General features: G+C 50.0%; 1 protein-coding gene across 2 annotated transcripts in view; it reads left to right on the plus strand.

The window, feature by feature from the left end:
• Nucleotides 1-15,578, plus strand: part of EHMT1 (euchromatic histone lysine methyltransferase 1) — a 121,832-nt gene that overhangs the window by 641 nt on the left and 105,613 nt on the right. The window contains exon 1 of one of the 2 annotated variants that reach the window (XM_041474949.1): nt 475-582. The exons of the other annotated variant lie outside the window; for it this stretch is intronic. The gene's annotated coding sequence lies outside the window, so the exon portion shown is untranslated. Of the gene's footprint in view, nt 1-474; nt 583-15,578 lie in introns of those variants that run through there. 2 annotated transcript variants of the gene reach the window in all.

A 15,578-nucleotide genomic window follows, 5' to 3' on the forward strand; every position in this document is an offset into this window, starting at 1 on the left:
CCGTGCCTCCCCTGAGCCCCGCCGACCCGCCTGGGCGCTGCCCTGCCGCGCCGGGCATGTACAGTCAGTGATGGAACGGTTGGGGTTGGAAGGGACCTGGGGATCCGGTGCCACCCCTGCCATGGCACGGACACCTCCCGCTACCCCCGGCTGCTCCCAGCCCCGTCCAGCCTGACCCGGGACATCGCAGGGATCCCGGGGCAGCCACAGCATCCCTGTGCCGGCCGGAGCGGCCGGGGGTGGCGGTGCCCGCAGAGCCCCCGTCACCCGCCGGGCTCGGGGACACCGGCCCCGCATGCCCCGGAGAGCGGGCACTGCCGTGCGGTGACGGCAGCCGGGGCTGCGACCGTGCCCGGGGATGCCAGGGCACACGGCTGCGGCAGCGCTCCTTGTGCGGCCCAGCCTCCTGCCCCGGGGCCAGAGAATGTAAACTTGTCACAGTCTGTGCCCCCAGGGAACAGCGGAGAGCAGCGGGGCTGGCTGCTGAGCGGGCGTGCACTGAGAGCCACCAGGTAATGACACAGGTGTGCATCGGACACGGGCTGTGACACGGGTGTGCAGTGTACAGAGGCTGTCATACAGGTATGCATCACACAGGCTGTCATAGAGGTGTACACTCGTGTATGGACTGTCATACAGGTGTACAGCTGTACAGAGGCTGTCATACAGGTGTGCGTTGTGCACAGGTTATAACACAGGTGTACATTTGTACACAGACTGTAATACAGATGTGCACTCTACACAGTAATACAGGTGTACATTTGTACACAGACTATAATACAGGTGTGCATCATTGTCAGACTGTCATACAGGTGTGCACTGTACACAGACTGTCATCCAGCTGTGCGTCACACACAGACTCTGATCCAGGTGCACACTCGTGTACAGACCCACTGGAGCTCGTGCCCATAGCCAGGTGTGGTCACTGATCTGGCCCACCCAGGTGTGTCAGGCTGGCTGCTGCCTTTCCCAGCTCTCTCTGCAGTGCCTTGTTGGCAGGGCTGTGCTCTGACCCGGGATGTCTGCCCCATGTGGGGTGAGGTTTGTGGCACGGCCATGCAGGTGACACTGGCAGTGCTTTGGAAGTGCTGCAGACAGCTTGGATTTATTCCTCAGGCAGGATTCCCATCATTTTTCCTGGGAGATTGTCCAAGGTTTCCTTTACATTTTCTGTTCCATCCCAGTTGGCCTGATCCTGCTGCCTTTCCCTGGTGCTTTTGCAGAGGATGAATGTTAATTTTTCCCTGTGACAGAGGAATCAGCCCTTGAGTGCCTCTGTGACTCCGTGGTCCAGTTTTTCTTCCAGGAGAGTGGCACGGCTGAAACTGGGGCAGGAGTTGGTTCATAGCTCATCAACTCCTAATGCACAGGTCAGTCCTAACCCTGCAGACACACAGGTTTTATTTTGGGAAGCATCTCCAGGGCCCCTGGCTGGGTCTGCCCTCTGAGCAGAGCTTTAAGAACCACTGCTCTCCGAGTCAGACAGAGTATCCCCAGATGTTGCTGTGGATTATGGAGAGGGAACAGTGACTCATTTGGAGTTTAATTCCTCCCCTCCCCCATGAACTCAGTTCTGTCTGAGGCCAGATCTTGCTTATACCCCTCTGAGGCCAGAGGGGAGGAAGTTGGTGTAACTCAGGCTGGAATGTGGGGACTGGAGGAGAAGCTCTTTGCTTCCCCAGTGCTGGTGTGGGAGAGCAAGGAAAAACATCCCACGTCCACGGTGCTCTGCCAAGTGCAAGATGGAATTGTTTCACTTGGTTAAGAGAGGTGCAGAGGTGTGTTTTTGGGAGGAGTTCCTTACTCCCAGCAAAGAGCTGGGAGGGACTGGGCAGGTTGGGAAGGTGATGTCTGTGTGTCTGCAGGGAGTGCCCAACCAACTCTGCTGGCAGCCACTGAACTCCAGACAAAAACTCCCAGTGTAGAACAGCTTCTTGCCAGATCTTAGTGTTGATGGCTGAGGGAGGATCTCTTTAAACACAAAGTTCTTGCTAAATCCTGTGAACTTCAGTTGTTGTTCTCTTCTGGTACCTGTCCCAGGTGATCTCTGTGTTGGGGAATGGCTGTGCTGCAGTCCTTAGGTGCAGTGACCACAAGGCTGCCGAAAAATCTGATTTTGCTGTTGGATTTCTTTAGTAGATGTCTTATATCCAGTCCAGTTTGGGGTTGTTGTGTGCTTCAGACCTACTGCACTAAAGTTTAAACTTCAAGGAACTGAGATTTGAGGAATTGAGGCTTGCTCCGCCAGCATGTATGATGGTGCATGTTCATCAGATTTGGTGCTGCCCCTCCAGTTTGCATCAGTTTGTTGGAGAGCTGCCCTTGTGTTTGTGTTCTTCCCAAAATACTTGTTTGGTGCAAGCTTGAAGTTCAGGCCGTGATGTTTTTCCTGGGGCTCATGGTGACCTGGGGAGGCTGGTGCAGGAAGCGAGGTGCGTGTGTGGCTTTGAGTGAAGTGGTTCCCTTAGAAGTCACGCTGCATTTTTCATCATTTTTCTTCCCCTCTGTCTGTTCAGATCTGTAAAATCTTTCTTCTGGAGGTGCAGCTTTGATCTCTAAAGCGACGAGCGGGCAGAATTCCTGGCTGGGGATCTGGGATGGGCTCAGCACCAGCAGCTCCCGACTGTAATACAGATGTGCATTGTACACAGACTGTGATCCAGGTGTGCATCATACACAGGCTGTCATACAGGTGTACACTCGTGTATGGACGGTCATACAGGTGTACGTTGTGCACAGGTTATAACACAGGTGTACATTTGTACACAGACTGTAATACAGATGTGCACTCTACACAGTAATACAGGTGTACATTTGTACACAGACTATAATACAGGTGTGCATCATTGTCAGACTGTCATACAGGTGTGCACTGTACACAGGTTATAACACAGGTGTACAGCTGTACAGAGACTGTAATACAGATGTGCATTGTACACAGACTGTGATCCAGGTGTGCATCATACACAGGCTGTCATACAGGTGTACACTTGTGTATGGACTGTCATACAGGTGTGCGTTGTGCGCAGGTTATAACACAGGTGTACATTTGTACACAGACTGTAATACAGATGTGCACTCTACACAGTAATACAGGTGTACATTTGTACACAGACTATAATACAGGTGTGCATCATTGTCAGACTGTCATACAGGTGTGCACTGTACACAGACTGTCATCCAGCTGTGCGTCACACACAGACTCTGATCCAGGTGCACACTCGTGTACAGACCTGTGATGCTGAGGCTTCTCTCTGCTTTGGTCCTGCCTCTCATCCCCTCCAGCCGGTGCTGGGAGCTCCGTGAGCCCCCTGCCAGCTCAGTCACCTCCCCACGACATCAAGGGCCAACATTTCCCTGGCTCTGCCTGGAGAGAGGCTCCTGCAGCAGGTGCTGAGTGCAGGAGGGATCCCAGGAGCAGCCAGGAGCTGGGAGCAGTGAGCAGGGAGGGAAGAGCTGCAGATTCCCACTCTGTGTCTGCCAGGTGTCGCACCATCCAGCTCTGCTTCCAGGCCTGCCCTCCCTCATTCCCTCCTGCCAGTCAGGAGAGGCCTCTGTGGTTTTTAATTCACATCCCATTTCAGTCTCTTATCTCAGGAAGACCTGGTGGGTTTTAAACCCCAGCACTCCTCCTCGGGGCTGTGTCCTGCGGGGCAGCTGCTTCCCCGGGGATCCCTGACGTGTGTTCACACCACACTGAACACACACAACACACCTGTGTTTCACTTGTGATACATTTCTCCTGGGGCACCAGGTTAATACATTTTAACTGTGTCTTTGGACAGAAAAAGAAGTTTGGTGTTTTTTTCCCTCTCTGGTACTCATAAGGAGGTTTTAGAACTTTTCTGAAGTAGGTAGGTTACTTTGTTAACAAGATAATTACACACATTCCTGGCCCTGGCAAAGTCTTATCCTAAGTCAAATAGGTGCTAACTTTTATTTTTTCCATGAATTCTCACATGTTGTGGGCTGGCAAAGGCCTGTGGGGAACTCATCCTTTTCTTCCATCTAGAGAAACTTTAAATAATAACAGAATGAGCAAATGCGACTTGTGAAGCTTTAAGAAAGCCTTAGAAGTGCCCTTCAGCTGTGCTAAGCTGATGTGACTGAGCCAATGTGACTGAAGAGAGCATCTGAAGAACATTTTGTCAGTCAAGGCAGAATCAAAGGCCTGGGTTATACTTTAAATAAACTCTTCCAATATAATTATGCTGGCTGGAGAGAATGATTTTTCATTTCTTCTTGCTGAAATTGTAATAAAAGTCCTTGCTGTGGATGCAGCTTTATTAGTTTAGAGGTGATCCCAGACCAAGGTGGCTTATTTTTTGCTTTTCAAAGCAGAGCCTTGGTCTCAGTTTGAGGAGTTTTGCCCACTTAGTTCTCTGTCCACGAATACAAAGGAATTGTTCTCCCACTGCTGTGTCAGCAGAAGCCCTGGGAGAGATGCAATTACCAGCAAAAAGCCCAACAGCAACAAGGAGAAGAAGCAGCTCCTCCATGGAGGGAGCCCGTTGGAGTCTCTGGAGCTGGATCCCTTCCCTGGGAGCAGCGGGGTGAGGAGGGCACGGCATCCCTGAGCTGGTGCTGGGGCCCTGGGTGTCCATCTCCAGTGTGTGCCAGGGCAGCTCTGCTGGGGTGACCAGGGGCTGATCTGGAGCAGTCTGAGCCTTGCCCTTCAGCAGCTTGCCTGTGCTCTGTCCCTTCCCCTCTCCACCCCAGAAGTGCTCTTCCCTGTGGGAAATGGATTTATAGTAAATTCTCAAAACCTGACAGAGGGCTCACGTTGTATGCAGCTGTATGCAAACCTTAAGGCAAGAAATGCTGAAATCTTCTATAAATCCATTTCCCACACCTCCCCTCTTGCTTTTCCCTGGCAAAGTGCTGGTTTGGGCCACTGCATCCCAGAGAAGGAGGAGGTGAGAGGGGATTGTGTTTTGTGAGAGGTTCAAGGAGTCTGTTTGGGTGCTCCAAGACACATTTTAGAGAGTTCTCTCTTCCTGACTGTTGTGGAAGCCAAAGGTCACCACGGAGTTCAGTCAGGTATGTGTGGATCAGAGGGAACAGGGAGCAGTCCTGTGAGTCTGTGCTCTCTTGATGTGAGGCTGTGTGGGCAGGGACATCCCATTGCTGATGGCTGGAGTCTGGCTGAAGTCGTAAAGTGAATCCAACAGGGAATGAAGAGTTTGGTGTGGCTCTCCTAGCTCTGGGGAGTTCATAAGCCCAGAATAAACCATCTTTGGAAGAAAGCTCAGTGTGGTATTGCTGTGTCTAAAAGAGAAAAGCTTTTCAAAGCTTTGCTGCTTTTAAGTAAAACTTTGTAGCATAGCAAAATATCCAGCACATCCTCTTTTCAAGTAGGAAATGTTGCTCCAAGAGGATTCCTGTTTCCTTAATTCCCAGCACAATCCCCACCATTGTTTTGCCATTTGCTTCTGTCTCAGCCCGGGTTTCTGTCTGGGATGGCTCAAAGCTGCTGCCTGACTCCTGGCACAGGCAAATCCTGAGCAGGTGAGCCCACCTGAGCTGTCTGGGTGTAGCAGGGGCTGCCTTGGGGGTGGGGATGGGCTATTCAATATTAATCCATCCTTTTCAGTGTCTCCTTCTGGCAGGAGAGCTCTCTGAGGCAGTGTCAGTTCAGGACAGGGAGATGCTGAGTGGCAGAGCAGAAAATTCAGGTCCACTTCTGTTTGCATAAGGCTGATCATCCTGCAGAGCCAGCACATGGACAGGGAGGAAATTTGCAGGTGGTGCAGCTGGGGAGGAAGTAAATATGGAGCAAGATAACCAGGCTGACATGGATAAACCCAAAATAAAGCCAGGTAAGTGACTGAGCGTTCCAGGGAAATGTGAAATTTTGCGAACAGGGATAAAAATAACAACAGTGATTAAATATCCTTGGGTCAGCTGGGCCAAAGCCTGCTCCAGAAGGTGCTGTGAGCTCAGTACAGCATTTACAGCAGCAGCAGGACCAGGTAGCCGAGCTGAGTGGAGATCAGAGGTGCCCAAAGATGGCAAAGATGCCCAAAGGGTCCGTTCCCTGTGCTGTGGGCAGAGCCAGTCCAGGAGCCCTGGGAAGCTGCAGCAGCACTGCCTGCTCCTGCTGCCCTCGGTGGTGGGAAGAAGAGGAATGAGGTGTTTATTGCTTCTAGGGACAGCCAGGAGGAACCTGATGGGCTGAGCCATCCCTAGAGAAGGGAGCAGGGCACGAGGGCACCTCTGTGGAGAGGGGATGGCAGTCCGGGTGTCTGAGCTGCAACAGGCTGTGCTGGGGCCTTGATTGTGGTGGAAGTTGTTCAGAGTGCTGCTTCAGGCTTTTAATTAATTTGGAACTCAAGTGCAGATGTGGATTTGAGCATGTTGTCTTGCAAAAGGGAGCCCTGATCTCCCCAGGCTCTTGGCCATGACCTGCAGGTGCATTTGAGTACAGCCCTGAGAGCAATGAAATACATATTTCCCTCCTTCTTTTCATTTTTAAGCATCAGCTCCTGTTTTCTTGAGAATCTGAGCTACCTTCTTCCTCTCCAGTTGCACATTTCCAATTCTTGCAGTTTCAGAGGAAGTTTTAATAGGTAATTTCTCCCACAGGCTCAAAGCCAGAAGGCAAATTACCCCAATGCTTTATCCAGCTTCAGTGGGAATTGGGGATGTTTCATACTGCTGACCCAGAGCATTCAGAAGCTCTGCTTCTCTCAAAAATCATAATATTGTTTCAAGAAGTGGGAAATTAAACATGCACATGGTAGAAGACTTAGAAAGGATTAATGGGTTTCAAAATTACATGCTTCATCCAGCTGCTGATTTGGGAATTGAAAGTATGCTTGTTACAGAATTGGGAGGGAGGTACTGAAACGTGGTGTTCCTCAGCATCCAGTGAATGCAAATATCCCAAATCTGTGGTTCCAAAGCCTTGCCCAGTTGCCAGACTGACTCCAGGTTTGATGCTGGATTAGCTCAGCCCAGGTGGGAGCAGCTGGGTGGAAAAACCCTCTGTATATTTTATTTTGTCTTCCATGTAGTTTAATTTGTCCTCTCTTGATTATCTCAGCTCCTGGGGCGTCGCCCAAAGCTGGTTTTTTGGCTGCTTTGGCTGAAGTTCATTCCCTGTATTTGAGTTTTGCTTTAGGCACATGGAAGGTGCTGGAGGCTCCTCTTGGCTCCTTCTGCCTTGTGAGGAGGATTTGGGATCTGATTTGGGGCAGCACCTCGAGCCTGGAAGTCACTGGGACCTGCACTAAGTAGGAGATGGTTGTTGAAATCACTTGCATTTTTGGGACCTGGGAAATTCTTGTTTTGGTGCATTTCATATGTCCACTGAGGCTGGCAGCAAATTTACAGCCTGTCAAGTGTGGGTTTGGAGGTGTAAAGAAGAGAATATTTGTAGTTGGGAGGTGAAAGTATTAACAATGGACTGGGAGCTGGTTTGTGTGGTTCCATGTAGGTCCCTGCCAGTTTGCACATAAAGCTCCAGATTATGAGAATCTAAAACATGAGTCTTAATATTTTATTAATTGAAGAGTATTATTAATATTTGATGGCTTAAATCAACACCCAGAAGGCTCTGCAAAAAGCACCATTGCTGAACTGGTAACCAAGACATGAGGTGCTTTTAATTGCAGACTTGTTTGTAATGGCTTTTGTGGCTCTGTGTTTTAAATGTTAAGGGTCTGTGAATCCCATACATTAGAAATCCTTTTGTTCTTTGGATTAGGAAGGGTGTTCTTTAGTTTTGCTGGGCTGGATTCAGATTGGTGCTTTAATGCCTTCTTAATATGCAAAGGTGATTGTTTGTAAGGTGTCCTGTCGGGCCTGGAGGTGACATCTGGAATATTTAATCCTTTTTGCCACACTCTGAGGACAAACAAGGACTGTTCCTTTAAAGATGGCCCTCGGATGAGCTGGAATATTTCCTCTTGCTGTAGTGCCAGCTCCGGGAGCACCTGTGGAGAGGTGAGGTGAAGGTCCTGCCTGTCTTTTAATCCACATCCCCCTGCAGCAGGGAGTTGCCACCAGCGAGCAGACAGACAAACTGCAGCTCAGTCTGCTTTGAATTTGGGAATTCACAGCGCCAGGAGCTGCCGGCGTGCAGCGTTGGGAAAGGCCAGCGAGGGGGGATCATATTCTGTCTTTTATTTCCACTCTGGTTTCTAGGAGCTGCAAGTTGTATTTCTCATGGTTTTTTTTTTCAAGATATTTTTAAGATTTCTGCCACACACAGTGAACTCCATGCCTTTCTCGCACTTCTTCTGGGTTTTTATTGTGAGTTTTGCTGTTTCCTTCCCTGTAGAATGTGCCCTTTGTGCTGCTGATCTGGTTATGTTCTTGTGTTTCTAGGAGTTTGCCTTTGATAAGAGCACGTTGGTATTAATCATTTATGGCTTTTATTAAAACCTTATTGGTTTGATGTTTTCTCAGCCTTCCAGACTGCCCTCACAGAGGCTGCTTTATAGACATCATTTATCTCCTGCCCCTGGCTGACAGCAGCCCCAAATTTTCCCTCCTCCTGCAGATGCTGGTGCTTTGTGCAGGGAGGACGTGCACGTTGTGTGACTTGCTGGGAATGTGGCTCGTGTGTGGGCTGGAACTGGGCTTTGAGACTGTGTCAGTGACATGGGACACACGGATTGTCCCCATCCCCGTCCCCATCCCCATCCCTGTCCCCAGCCAGTAGTTGGCTCAGGTACCGAGCCGGTGTGACCCCAGGGCTGTGCAAGAGGAGGGGAAGGGCAGGAGGTGATGAGGAATGGGGCTCATCTGTCAGGTCTGGCCCTGGCCAGTTTCACCAGCCAACTTGCCTTTCTTCACCGGGCCTTTGTTCCCAGCCACGCTTCCCATGAAAGGCAGGAGCAGCGGCTGCTCCATTGGCTGCGGGAATCCTCCTCCCCACACAGCCCTGCAGGGGATGAGCCCCGGGGCCGCCTTGGGGCTGGGAGCCCCGGGCTGGCACTTGCGGGGTGCCCAAGCTGCCTGCTGTGCCAGGGAGGAGAACCAGCTGGGAGGGGGGATTTCCATTGTCTGCCTTGGGATGAGCCTCAGCACCCTGTGCCTCTTTAGGGTGGGCAAACCCTAAGGAAATGGCTTGGATATCCTCCCAAGAACAGGGAGGTTTGGTCTGGTCCTCCCCTCTCGTGACCCAGCAGCTCGAGGCCGGCGTGGGCAGAGCTGCAGAATTTGCAGACGTGGCCAAAGAGCCGCAGGAGGAGGAGGAGGAGGCTCCGTGTTTGTGTGTATTTATACTCTGCATGCCCAGGGATAGCCAGAACTCTTCTTTAAATGACCAAAACTCCACAAGTGGAAGTTGGCGTGGGGCTGCCAAGAGTAACTCCTGATGCAACAGTGTCTGCTCTAAAGAGAGATGTGAATGTTTGCTGCGTGTCCGGGTGACTCAGAGCCCTCCCTGCCCCATGGTGATGCTGATGCAGTTGCTGATCCCTGCCAAAGCAAGCAGTCCACACAAGGAGATTAGACAGCAGTCCCTGCCCCCCTGCTGGGTGCTCGTTAACATTTCCTTGCCGATGTATTATTAATTAAGCTAATTTTTATTGCCCTGTAAGTATGGAGGGTGCTTTGCAAGCACAGAGGTTGTGTACCAGGGTTCCTGCAGCATGGTCCCATGTGTGAAATGAGGCTTGGACTGGTGCTTGAGTGCTGAGGAAAGGTAAATCTATGGGTTTGGCTTTCTTTTTTCTCTCTTAGCAGCTGCCTGGCTTCATGTCTGGGGCTGGTCAGTGTGGTGCTGTCTGAGCAGAGGGCTGAGGAAATGCTGTCTGTGCAGAATTAGTGCAGACAGACAATAGGACTTAAGTGCAAGCAGAGTTTGCAGCATTGACCCTCCATAAGACAGAAGATTACCGAGACTGGAGTATTATATTAAAAAGAGTTTTGGGACCTGATCCAAACCTAGAGAAGTCAGGGAGGGATTTGCCATCAGCTGCGGTGAGAGCAGCCTCCCTGCAGCGTACCCAGGCAATGGGGCAGGCAGCAGCTTAAACAAAAGAAGTTAAAAGAAGTGTCCAGGCAAGGCTGGTTGAGGTTTTGCTGCCTGTGGTGCTTTTCCCAGCTGTAAAACAGAGGTAATTTTTTCCCAAAGTTCAAAGGCCTGACTTGGTGTTGGAAGCCTTTAACTGGAATTGTTGAAGAACTGCTGAATATTAATTTTTGAATGTAGAGATTATCTTGATTAGGTAAGAGATGGCGAGTTACATAAGGGTCACTATTTTATATGCTCTGGTTTTTGGCTTTATTGCTTGACATCGTGGCCTGGCCTGATGAAGGGAATAGAAAACTTCTAGAAGCACTTTGTAAAGTATGAACTATTTGTGATCAAAGCCAGTGTGACTCTGAAGGTCCAGCTCCTCATCTTTGGACTTGTGATAGCAGCCTTGGATTCACCTTGAGAATGGGACCTGTGATCTTTCATATGTTCTTATTTCGTTCTTAAATTAGGCTAATGCATCCTGTTCCAGCCGATGCAATTATTAACAAACCTGGGCAATTATGACATCTATTGTACAGACATTCTGTGCTCCTTGCTAGGAAAAATACACTTTTAATAAACAAATCCACTTTGACAACCTGTCAAGGACTTTTCTAAAGTAAAATTGAAAGAGTCACCTCAGTGACCTTTCTTTTCTGTTCTGTTGTGTTTGGGTTTTTTACGTGATCTTGCAAGAGCACAGCAGCTGCAGCTGGGGTTCAGGCCTGGTTTCAGAGGGCAGGGGAGTGCAGGAGAGCAGGGAGGGGATCCCATGGGCTGGATCCCCCCGCCAGCATCCCCAGCCCTGCTGTGTCTCAGTGCAGGATCCTCCCAGCCACAGGCTGCATCACGCCTTGCTGAAACCCTGGGAAAAGCTCTGCTCTCTTGGTTGGTTCAGCTCTTTTACTTTTTAATTTTTTTTTTTTTTTGGATGAGAAAAAGCCCTGAATGTTTTGGCACAAATTCTCAATGCTTTCTTTTATTCCACATGTGACAAACTGATGTGGTTGCTCAGCCTGGGTAGGATCCACTCCATCGTGGGCTGCCACCAGGAGTTCCAGGCAGATCTTAAATCCTACTTAAACCTCCCTCTCCAGCAGATCAGCTTTGTTTGGCTCTGGGCACAGGAGTGGGAAGGAGTGTGTTATATTCAGTACTAGAAGTTAAATTGCATGGAAGGAAAATCAGCCAGGATTGTTTTCTCACTGCATTATCAGAACTGTGTGAAGGTTTGGCCAATGGAGGGTTGTGCTAACTGGAAATATCCCTGTGTGTCACATCACCCAGGGAGGAAAGGAGGAGGAAAGAGAGGGTTTCCTGCCTCTGCCAGACCTTCCCTGCTCCTGGGTGTCCCAACAGATTGTTCCCTTGCTGCCTCGGGACTGAGAGACACAGGCCACCGCTGCAAGGAAATTCCCAGGAAAATGGGCAACCACAGAATCACTGGATCAGTCAGGCTGGAAGGACCACAGTGTCTCATCAGGCCCATTTCTTTCTGTGGAAATTCTTGAATCAAAATGATTGTTAATCTCCATGTGAGTTGAGCAGTGAGTTTTTCCAAGCTGAGTTTCAGGGCTAATCCCCTGTAACCACTGCCATTATCTGGGTGCTGTGTCTCCTCCCCTGAGCTCCCCATCTGTGCTGTGGCACTGGCACATCTGTCCCTCCCCACAGGAGGCTGTATCACCTCCCTGCCTGCTGGGCTGGGCAGCTTCTGAGAGGAGCAGTTAACATCTCTGTCTTTCCTAGTGCATCCTCTGAGCTGCTGATGTGACTGCAGCAGCTTCTCCAGGGATGTGGTGCCCAAAATCAGATTAAAACCCCTTTTCTTGCCCTGACAAGCCCCCAGGGGCGTGATGAGGGATCTGCCTGTGGCATGGGTTGTTTATATGAACACAATTCCATGGGGAAATAGACCGTGGTCCAGGGCAGACCCAAAGCAGGAGGAAGAGGAGCAGGGCAGCGCTGCTGAAGGCTCTGCTCTGGAGTTACCCAACAAGGCCAGACTGGTGGCTTTGGGACTTGCAAACATTAATGCATCAGAGCAGTAATTGCTAATTATGACGGTAATACAGTTCCAGAGCATTCAGCAGTGCAGGGAGAGCTGTTGTGGTGACAGTGGCACAGGCACTGGGAGCAGGCTGCAGGTCCAGCCCTGGCTGGGTGGGCAGGTGTGAGCCATGCCTCCATCCAGGAACGCTGCCTGGAACGCTGTGTGCGTGTCCTGCACGGCTGGAACATGGCTGCAGGTTTTGCTGGCAAAATTAACCTTCCTGAGTGAAGTGAGCTGCTTCCATGGCATAAAGATCATTTTGGATGGGCTCCTGGGCTTCTCCCAGCCCTCCTCAGCAGGGCAGGAAGAAGCAGATGTGACGTGTTTTCTCCTCAGTTACTGGTTTTATCCATTGGATTTGTAGAAATAATTGACAGGATGATCACGGCAGCTCCTTTGCATGCTGAAAGCAATGACTATTAATGCAGATTGTGTTTGTATAATGATGATACCCAGGTTGAAGCTCTTTGTGGGAAGTTTTGGGGCACAGCCATGTTGGTGTCAGCACATTCAGGCAGGAGAGCATTTATCTTGGCCTAACTTTGACCTGTCTCAACAGAACTGTCATGTATAGAGGTGCCTTTATCAGGGATGGCTAAAAATATGCCAAAATTGTGAATGGACCAGTCTTCAGGTCCTTGGATTAATTTACTTCTTTTTTTACATTACACAGTTCCAGCATTTGTCATTCTGTCTGTTTGAATTTTTGTATTTTTCTGTGGTTTTTGTTGTAACGGGTCAAATGGGGAAGCAGCTATATTGGAATTGAGAAGCTGGGCTGGAGGTGCCAGTTGAGGTGGGGCTGGAGCACATCCCAGTGCTCTGCTCTGCGTGCCATGGGCAAGGTGCATTGCTGAGCAGAGCTCAGAGGAGACAGAGATTCCCCAGAGCTGTGAGCAGGCACGAGGAGGCACCTGAGCATTGGCACTGGGCTGGTTTGGAAGGTCACAGCCATGGGTAGCAGGGCCTTGGCTCAGGTTGCAGCAAACCCTTCAGTTTTCCTCAGGTGTGGAGTCTCCCTGAGCAACCTTGGCCCTGTGTTCCCAGGGCCAGGCAGGCTCTGCTGCTGGGATCCTCACAGTTCATGTGATTTCTCCACCTCTGAATTTTAATCCAGAGGGGGGAATAAATACTGTTCATCCTCTTTGCTGCTTGTTCTGTAACCTGTGCAGGTGGTCACAAGGAGCTGAGGCCAGCTTTGAGCCAGGCTTTGAGCCTCACTTCCCTGGAGCTGGTCCTGTCTTTGCTCATTTTCATAATCCACCCAGAGGATTTTTGTGTCTTCATCACCTTCACTGATGAAGGATTTGCTTGAGCTTTGAAAAAGTTTTTTTTTTTTTTTTTTTTTTTTGCTTTTTATACTTCAAGCCAGACTCCTCCAGGACTTCTGCTGCTGTTGCTTAGTTTGTGTGAGTGGTTTGTACTCCCATGTAGCAAAAACGACTCCTGCAAGGGGCTCCCTTTCCTCTCAGAGCCTTCTGGAAACTGTTGGCAGAGCCAGGGTTAAAGCCACAGGTGCAGGTGACGGGCACAAAGGGACAGTTTTTGTTGCATAACAAAGGTTGCCTTTAAACTGTGTTTTTTATCATGAGCTACGCATCAGAATTAGCCAGGTCCTTGTGACCATTGTGGTACAAAGGAATCCAAGTGTGTGTGGAGGATCTTCTGAGCTCTTGCAAAGTTCTCCAGGATTAGGGTTGGGCTGCAGACAGCCTGATGCAGCAAACACAACCCTCCAAGAATGGATTTTGGCAGTGGGTTGCCATCACACAGCAGCCTGGTGTTTGCTGTCTGTGCCTGCCCAGCTCCAGGGGTGACAGTTCCAGCCAGGACACTCTCCACACATCTTGGGTGCAGTGTCCCCGTGCTGAACATGCCAGAAGGGACAAAGGCAATCCCTGAATCAGTCTGCTTTGAGGGTTATTTCCTAAAGCATCCATGTTCCTTACAGCAAGGGCCCCTCTGCTAAGCCCTGCAAGGTGCAGTGGGATCCCGTTGTCTCAGTGAACTTCTGGAAGGTCACCTCACTTGGATTTGTCCAGTGAGAGGAATTCTGACCACATCTGCTGCAAGGACAACCTGCTGGACATGCAATCAGGGATTTACTCTGCCTTTACAGGAAAATATGTCCCTAATTCCTACAAAGTCACCTGGGAATGGCAGCCTCGTGCTGGGCATGAAAGGATGGATCACGGAGAGGAGCAGGGCTCTGGTCAGCCATGGGGCTCCTGATAAGAAGCAGACATGGGGCTGAGCTGCTGGAGTTTCTTTCTGGGATGATCTACTTGCTAAATTATCTCTCTGCCCAGCAGAGGATGGGAGATGGCGGTTCCCTGCTCTGAGGGAGGTCTCCTGGTCCCATTTTACATTGTTACTGTCTCCTTGATCACATCCTCGGTGGGGCTGTGGAGTCCTTTTGTTCTCTGCTCTACTTTCCAGCATTTTTGTTGCTCTAGCAACACTTCCAGCCCCAAAGCAGCGGGATCCTGGTGCTAACACAATGCTGCATTTGAAAGAAGGAAGCAGAGCACGACAGGTGATCTCCAGCTTTTGTATGGCATGGCCGTGCCTTGAGATGGGAGGATGAATGGCAGGTTGTGATTGTCTTGCAACTGGCATTGCTTTTGTCATAAAAGGTGAGAAATAGTTTTGTGTTCCTGCCACAGCTGTGGTTTGTAAAGTTGCTGTATTATTTTCCTTGTGTGGGGAAGGTCAGCACTGGTTTCAGTGGGTCTGTGGGAGCCAGGCCCATGGCAGGCAGCTCCTTCTGGGCACATAAATAATGTTTTCCATACCCAGCAACTCCAGCAGCTTTGCAGTCTCCTCCCCAGAGCTGTGCTGCCACTGGACTGTCCTTACAGCGTGGATCCACTGACCTGCTGGCCATCTGCACATCTGCAGGGGGAAGGAAAAGGGTCCGTATTTTATATCAGAAAACTGCAGGTATTGTGTGAAAGTCTTTCCTGCAAAACTCAGGAGCCACTGGTGCTCTGCAGTGCGGTTTGTGGAATCCTGTCAGCTGCTTTGGCATTTTGTAGCTTCTCTATATATGGTGAGAGTGATACAGCAAGATGCATTTAACACCTTTTTTTTCCTCCTGAGTGCTCTCCCATGCTTTGTCACGGTGCTGCAGACAAGGCTGGCAGTGTAAAAGCCACCTGTAGGTGCTCTGTGGGTAAGAAGAGAAGAAATCTTTTTGAGATTTTGGGCACAGCTTCCCACAGCTTCCTGTTGGCCCAGCCACTGCTGCAAGGACCCAAGTGCACCCTGTATAGATGGAAGTGAAAACCTCAGTAGGCTCCTCAAGAAGTCTGTCCTGACTGGCAAGCACAGTTGAAATAATCCATTATCTGCTACCTTTCACACAACCTTCCTTCCCAGACCACTGAAAAGTATTGAAGACTGGATTTTTAGAATGTATCCTTAGATATCTGAATTTTGTGGCAAATGGAGTATGAAGAGTGAGTAGCAGCTATGGGATTGATCTTGTTTCCAGTGGGTCACCCCTTTTTATTTAGATATTAGGCTTAAAATCTTGTTTTTTCAAGCTGG

The sequence above is a fragment of the Pyrgilauda ruficollis genome, unplaced genomic scaffold (assembly GCF_017590135.1).
Source record: "Pyrgilauda ruficollis isolate IOZ18807 unplaced genomic scaffold, ASM1759013v1 scaffold34, whole genome shotgun sequence".
Taxonomy (NCBI): Eukaryota; Metazoa; Chordata; class Aves; order Passeriformes; family Passeridae; genus Pyrgilauda; species Pyrgilauda ruficollis.